At 35.3% G+C, this 8,425-nt stretch overlaps 1 protein-coding gene across 1 annotated transcript in view; it reads left to right on the top strand.

Moving 5' to 3' along the window:
• Positions 1–8,425, top strand: part of LOC108298607 (complement factor H-like) — a 59,571-nt gene that overhangs the window by 38,502 nt on the left and 12,644 nt on the right. The window lies entirely within an intron of this gene.

Here is an 8,425-nt window from a genome sequence, read left to right as displayed (position 1 = left end):
GATCTTGGTTCACTGCAGCCTCTACCTCCAGGGTGCAAGTGACTCTCCTGCCTTACCCTCCCAAGTAGCTGGGATTACAGGCATGCACTACCACTCCTGGCTAATATTTTGTACTTTTAGTAGAGACTGGATTTCACTATATTGACCAGGTTGGTCTTGAACTACTGCCTTCAAGTGATCTGCCCGCCTCCATCTCCCAAAGTACTAGGATTACAGGCATGAGCCACAACAACCAGATTAATTAAAAATTGTAATAGGTTAGCTACAGGTCTTTGAATATTGGTTTTTCTCTTTATTTAAGTAAATATTTCAGGTTTGTGTCTTAATAATAAACTTGTTGAAAACAATTTTCATCCTTTCAATGGTATCTTAGAACTATGATAAACATATTTTGTGAAGTAATGTACAAAACTACATAATTATTTGTATTTTTATTATATATTACATTTATTTGTGTTAATATTTTTGATATATTGTTTATTTGATATATTATATCCACACAGAATATTCTATTTCTGTAGAGGTAATAAAAATTCTAAATTATTTTTATAATTGGCCATTTTCAAATGTGCCAATATATACACTTTTATACATATGTATGCATATTTTTTCTATTCATCAGACTCTAGTTGTATTTATATCTTGGATTTTTTGCTTGGGATTAGCTTTTACTCCTTCATTTTATGATTTTTATTCACTGAAAATATATTACATTTATAATCATAAAAATGAATAATGGTGTAAAAAACATACCTGGGTGGTATCTTGACTAGACTAGCAAGGGACTAGACATTGCCTCAGCTTTCTTGTAAAAGAATTCCTGATAGGCAAAGGAAAGAAAAGAGAATGGAGTTGAATAGAGATTTAAAATCTGTAATCTTATGCTGACCAATGTAAATCTTACATATGGGAGGATTTCAGTGTAAAGTTACTCATATCCTCGGCCTTGATTTTTAGTAGCTCTGTATTGTTATCTTCTTGGAGATACTTCAAAAGAGTTTACACTTGATTTGACTGCAAAAATTTCATAGTGTCATATTCAACAATGACATTATTAAATACTTTTGCATTCTGGGCTATATATAGCTCTCTGAATCTTAATTACTAACGGCAAACAGTAATAAGTAAAATGAATGAAATGCATTAATGATATCATTTAAATATAAGCTGTGTATTCTTTAGTGCAGGATATTTATTTGTTTTGTATCCCAAGAGAAACTTTATGAATATGCAGATATAAAACATGGNGGCAAACAGTAATAAGTAAAATGAATGAAATGCACTAATGATATCATTTAAATATAAGCTGTGTATTCTTTAGTGCAGGATATTTATTTGTTTTGTATCCCAAGAGAAACTTTATGAATATGCAGATATAAAACATGGTCTATTAGGTGACAAGGACAAATATGAGCCATGCTTACCAGATCACAAGGAAATATTTTTCTATTAATCCTGTGAATATCATTTCACGTGTCCTTCAACTCCTTCAAAACCCTTATGGAGTCATGTTACATGCACAGAGAAAGAATGGGGATCAACAGTTAAGTGTCTTAGTGAGTAAATTCCCTAATCATTATCTGGATAAATAATTCAGTGAATGGAGAGGGATACCCCAAAATGGATCAGGGTCTTGACATGGGCAACAACTATAAGAGCCAGCAGAGATGAAGGATGTACGCTTTATATTTTTTAGAACATTTTAAGAGTTTCAAGTGATAAGAAAAGAGATGAATTTTGTGGGACTATCTATCCTCCAAAGATTCCTATTCATAGTAGGAATATTCTAAAAATATTTCTAAATATCATTATTCATAGAAATATTTGAATTTTTAAAAATTGACAACTCTTTAAAAATTGATACCATTTTTCTTATATGTATTGTGTCAATATGAACATGTTTGCCCTAGAAAAATCAAGAATGACCTAAATTAATAGAGAGCTATACTATTTTCTTGGAATAGAATACACAACAGAGGAAATACATCAATGTTTTTCAAATTGTACTATAGCTTTAAAATAATTCCTATCAAAATTTCAACAGTTTTCTTTGTAGATATAGAAATTTTCATACTAAATTTATATAAAATACACAGGAGTTAGAAGAGCTTGAAACAATTTTTTAAAATAATAAAATTGAAAGGATCATACCAATTAAATTTGAGGCCTAATGCACAGCTATCATATTCAAGACAGAATAGTACTGATGGAGGGATAGACATGAATCAATAGAAGACATAGAGAATCAAGAATTAGATATACACAAATATGCTCAACTGATATTTGACAAAGATTCACAAATAATTCAATAGAGAAAAAACCCACCCCCCTTTTTTTTAAATTCCAGGGCTACATGTGCAGATTTGTCATATAGGCAAACTTGTTTCATTGGGGTTTGTTGTACAGAGTATTTTGTCACCCAGGTATTCAGCCTAGTATTCATTTGTTATTTTTCCTTATCCTCTCCCTCCTCCCACCCTTCACCCTCCAATAGGCCCCAGTGTGTGTTGCTCCCCCTATGTGTTCACGTGTTCTCACGATTGAGCTCACACTTAGAAGTGAGAACAGGTGGTATGTGGTTGAGAAAAGTTTAATTTCAGCAAATTGTGTTGGGCACTAGCATTTTTTTAGCCAAAAAATTTATTTTGATTTAATCGCACATATTTTACAAAACACAACTCCAAATGGATCCTATGTTGAAATGTAAAACATAAAACAATGAAACTTGTGGAGGAAAAAAAGAGAAAGTCTTTGTGAACTGGCTTTTGAGAAAATTGTCCTTAAACAGGGCACCTAAAGGATGACCCATAAAAGAATGATATAATAATAATACTTTATCAACATTGAACGCTTTTTCTCTGTAAAAGACGTTCTATGAGAGTGAAACCATAAGCTACATGTTAGGAAAAATATTTGCAAATAATATATCTAACAAAGTACTTATACACAGAATACATAAAGAATTCTCTAAACACAAGTAATTCAATCCAATTAATAAATATGGCAAAGTCTTGAACAGATCCAACAAAAAATTATACAGATAGAAACTAAACATGGGAAAAGTTATTCAACGTCATTGAAACATTAGGGAAATACAAATTAAAAACCACAATGAGATACTTCTATTTACCTAATAAAATACTTTTAAAAAATTACATGAAAACCCACTGGTAATAGAAATTGCAGGTAAAAACGCAAAACAATGGATCTCTCATACACTGCTTGTAGCAAAGCCACTGTGATAATTTATCAAAGATCAACAGCACTTTTCATATAACCCAGCTATNTGCACAGCTATCATATTCAAGACAGAATAGTACTGATGGAGGGATAGACATGAATCAATAGAAGACAAAGAGAATCAAGAATTAGACCTACACAAATATGCTCAACTGATATTTGACAAAGATTCACAAATAATTCAATGGAGAAAAAATCCCCCACCCCCTTTTTTTTAGTTCCAGGGATACATGTGCTGGTTTGTCACATAGGTAAACTTGTTTCATTGGGGTTTGTTGTACAGAGTATTTTGTCACCCAAGTATTCAGCCTAGTATTCATTTGTTATTTTTCCTTATCCTCTCCCTCCTCCCACCCTTCACCCTCCAATAGGCCCCAGTGTGTGTTGTTCCCCTCTATGTGTTCATGTGTTCTCACGATTGAGCTCACACTTAGAAGTGAGAACAGGTGGTATGTGGTTGAGAAAAATTTAATTTCAGCAAATTGTGTTGGGAACTGGCATTTTTTTAGCCAAAAAATTTATTTTGATTTAATCGCACATATTATACAAAGCACAACTCCAAGTGGATTCTATGTCAAAATGTAAAACATAAAACAATGAAACTTGTGGAAGAAAAAAAGAGAAAGTCTTTGTGAACTGGGTTTTGAGAAAATTGTTCTTAAACAGGACACCTAAAGGATGACCCATAAAAGAATGATATAATAATAATAATACTTTATCAACATTAAACACTTTTTCTCTGTGAAAGACATTCTATGAGAGTGAAACCATAAGCTACATGTTAGGAAAAATATTGCAAATAATATATCTGACAAAGTACTTATACACAGAATACATAAAGAATTCTCTAAACACAAGTAAAGCAATCCAATTAATAAGTATGGCAAAGTCTTGAACAGATCTAACAAAAAAGTTGTACAGATAGAAACTAAACATGGGAAAAGTTATTCAACATCATTGAAGCATTAGGGAAATACAAATTGAAACCACAATGAGATATTTCTATTTACCTAATACAATCCTTTTAAAAAATTAAATGAAAACCCACTGGTAATAGCAAGTGCAGGTAAAAATGCAAAACAATGGATCTCTCATACACTGCTTATAGCAAAGCCACTGTGATAATTTATTAGAGATCAACAGCACTTTTCATATGACCCAGTTATCTAATACCTGACTGTTTATCACAGGACAGGAGATGGCAAACTGTAGCACATGGACTGCTATCTATTCTTATAAATAAAGTTTCATTGGATGTGAACTGCAAGGTTTATTGCTGATGTAAAATGAGGAAACTGAGGCAAGTATGAGAAAATGAGAAGCCAATTTATTCAGCTCCTGGGTGAGGTTCTGTGGTCCAGGAAGGGGCCGACGAAGTCGCGCCAGGCTGTTTAGGTCATGGGGTTTTATGGGAAGTGAAGGAGATTGATTGGCTATTGGGGAAACAAAGCAAAGGCAATTTTATTGGCTGTCAGGAAGCAGGAAGTACCTGAAACTAGTTTCTATTGGTAGGCGGGTGGGACTTTGGGTAAGTGGGCCTTGATTGGCTGTTGGAGAAACAAAGTGAAGGCAATCTTATTGGCTACTAAGAAGCAGGAAATGCCTGGAGCTAGTGGTCATGGGTAGGTGGGCGGGACCTTGGGCCTTGATTGACTGTTGGAGAAACAAAGTGAAGGCAATCTTATTGGCTATTAAGAAGTAGGAAATGTCTGGAGCTAGTGGTTATGGGTAGGCGGGTAAACGCCTTGGGTAAACGGACCTTCTGGGGGCATACAGAGCAGACTGCTACCAGGCAGGGTCTGATGGGGCTTCTTTAAAAAATTTTCCTGCAGTGTTTATCAACATTGGGCTGGGGGTTGAATGCATAATTTAGTACTGAATGTGGGCTTGGGTCTGGTATGTGAAGGCGGTGTGGGGAAGCCATGCGGCAAGGCCAGATAATGAGCTTGGGTGATGACGCAGTTATCAGGCGCGGAGAGAGATGGATGAGTCCATTTAACCCTCTGCGAGGCAGCCGGCCTTATGTGAACCACATTTTATATTTATGAATTGTGTATTATTATTTTGGCTCTACAACAGCAAAGTTAAGTAGTTGTAACAGAGGCCACATGGTTCACAACCCTAAAATGCTAATCATGTGACCCTTTGAGAAAAACATTGCTAATCTCTGCCCTAGATAAATAAAAAATCATCTTCAGGTAAAACATTGCACAAAAATGTCCATCGTAGCTTTATGTGTGCAGGCAAAAAGTAGAATCAACTTAAATGTCCCTAGATGATTGAAAGCACAAACAAATAGGATAAACAAACCTGCTACATCCATACAGTGGAATACTTCATGACAATTTAAAACTTGAACTATTTGTAATGTGACAGCTTGTCCCCATCTCAAGGACATCATCCAGAGTGAAAAACGTCTAATTCCAAAAGTTGATATACTGTATAATCCCATTTATACAACAGTATCAAAATGACATATTACAGTTATGTAGAACATACTCGTGATGGATAACAATGGGGGGGAATGTGGGGACAATGAAAGGACAGTACATGAGCGTTTTCTGGAGGTGATGGAATAGTTCTGTATACACTGAGTAGTCATGCATATGACTGACTGTGGTGATGGTTACATGAGTGCAAACATGTGGTAGAGGTAACATACACACATACAGAAACACAAACACAAAAGCAAGTTCATGGAAAAAAAACCATGAAATTCAATAAGGAAGGTAGTTGAGTTAGCAGAGTACTGATGTCAGTTTCCTGCTGTTGGTTATTGTACTTGATAATACATGGGAGGGCATAACCTACTAAAATTACTCAAAATAAGAAACAGAAAGACAAAAGGAAAATCTGAGTTTCCAAATTAGAAGAATAGAAGAAATATTCAGGAAAAAATGAAAAATAATTGTTGAGTATTGCTTCAAAAAGAAAAAACAGACAAAAGAAGATAATGTTGATCCTGTAACCGGGTTTTTTTTCTTGGATGCCGGTGATGGTTGTGGGTTCTTGGGCTCCAATGTCTTAAAGAATAAGTGGTGGAGCTGCTTCAGCTGCACCGTATGCTGGAAAAGTGAATATCGGACCCAAAACGTGTTGCAGAAATGTGACTTTATTTAGGTAGAGAAAACAGAAGGAAAGAAGAAGAGAAAGGCTTCCACGAAAAGAGTGGAAGGGGATCCAGAGAGGAAAATCCCAAAGGAGCCCCCACCATGTGGGAGGGGATTCCAGAAAGCTGGAAAACCTGGCCCAGGGGAGGGAGCAGGGACTTCTATTCTGGGAGAAACCCCCACCTTCTCCAAACTCTGGGCCAATGAAAGGAGCTCCTTAGAACTTCCGCTGGAGGGACTGACTTGTGGTTCCTTCCGGTGCCACAAATTCGAACAAAAACCATTGAATCTCCCGGATGGAGAGAGATGGGAGGGGGCGTGGCTTCGCGGAGACTTTTGCCCTTAGAGCTGCCACCCGTTGTGGATCCGGAAAGAGAACACATTTCCTCAGTCCAACCGAAACTTGGCACTAGTTCTGTGAAAATGAACTCTGTGCTCATAAATAAATGATAACATCTCCTAGATTCAGACAAACCAACATTTAAACATCAGAGAGATTAGAAGAAGCCACCAAAAGATCGAGATGGTAGTCTTTGAGAAAGAAGAGAAACCAGGAGAACGTGGTGTTCCATAAACCAAGTGAAGCAGGTATTTCAAAATGGACGGATGGGAAATTCATGTAAAATTTTGCTGATTATTCAGTTTTGATCAACGGATTTGATTAGAAAGAAGACATTGGTGACTTTACTAGAGAGGTTTAAGTCTAGCGGTGGGAATGAAAAAATGAAATGAGGCAGCAATTATAGATGATACATTGAAGTCATTGTATTATAAACTGAGAAGAAAATTTGGAGCTTGCTAGAAAGAGATTTAGTTCCACAAAGAATTTTGTGAGCTTTTTTTTTTTTTGCTTCCCTATAAAATGGAAGATGTTTGATATGTATGCATAATGGTGGAAATAATTTGGAAAATAGAGAAAGTAATGATACAGTTGAGAAGGAATAATTGAAAGAGCAAAATCCNAAAATTATACAGATAGAAACTAAACATGGGAAAAGTTATTCAACGTCATTGAAACATTAGGGAAATACAAATTAAAAACCACAATGAGATACTTCTATTTACCTAATAAAATACTTTTAAAAAATTACATGAAAACCCACTGGTAATAGAAATTGCAGGTAAAAACGCAAAACAATGGATCTCTCATACACTGCTTGTAGCAAAGCCACTGTGATAATTTATCAAAGATCAACAGCACTTTTCATATAACCCAGCTATCTAATCTCTGACTGTTTATCATAGGGCAGGGATGGCAAACTGTAGCCCATGGACTGCTATCTATTCTTATAAATAAAGTTTTATTGGATGTGAACCACATTTTATATTTATGTATTGTCTATTATTATTTTTGGTTCTATAACAGCAAAGTTAAGTAGTTGTAACAGAGGCCATATGGTTCCCAACCCTAAAATATTAATCATATGACCCTTTGAGAAAAACGTTGCTAATCTCTGCCCTAGATAAATAGAAAAATCATCTTCAGTTAAAACATTGCACAAAAATTTCCATTGTAGCTTTATGTGTATAGCCAAAAAGTAGAATCAACTTAAATGTCCTTAGATGAGTGAAAGCATAAACAAATAGGACAAACAAATCTGCGACATCCATACAGTGGAATACTTTATGACAATTTAAAAAATGAATTATTTGTAATGCGCCAGCTTGTCCCCATCTCAAGGACATCATCCTGAGTGAAAAACATCTAATTCCAAAAGTTGGCATATTTTATAGTCCCATTTATACAACATTATCAAAATGAAATATTACAGTTATGTAGAACATACTAGCGATGGGTAACAATGAGGGGTGGGGGAACGTGGGGACCATTAAAGGACAGTACATGAGCGTTTTCTGGAGGTGATGGAATAGTTCTGTATACACTGAGTAGTTATGCATATGGCTGACTGTGGTGATGGTTACATGAGTGCAAACATGTGGTAGAGGTAACATACACACATACAGAAACACAAACACAAAAGCAAGTTCATGGAAAAAAAACCATGAAATTCAATAAGGAAGGTAGTTGAGTTAGCAGAGTACTGATGTCAGTTTCCTGCTGTTGGTTATTGTAC

This window comes from Cebus imitator, unplaced genomic scaffold (genome assembly GCF_001604975.1).
Source record: "Cebus imitator isolate Cc_AM_T3 unplaced genomic scaffold, Cebus_imitator-1.0 Scaffold1012, whole genome shotgun sequence".
Lineage (NCBI taxonomy): Eukaryota > Metazoa > Chordata > Mammalia > Primates > Cebidae > Cebus > Cebus imitator.
This window is presented reverse-complemented; position numbering and strand designations above follow the sequence as displayed.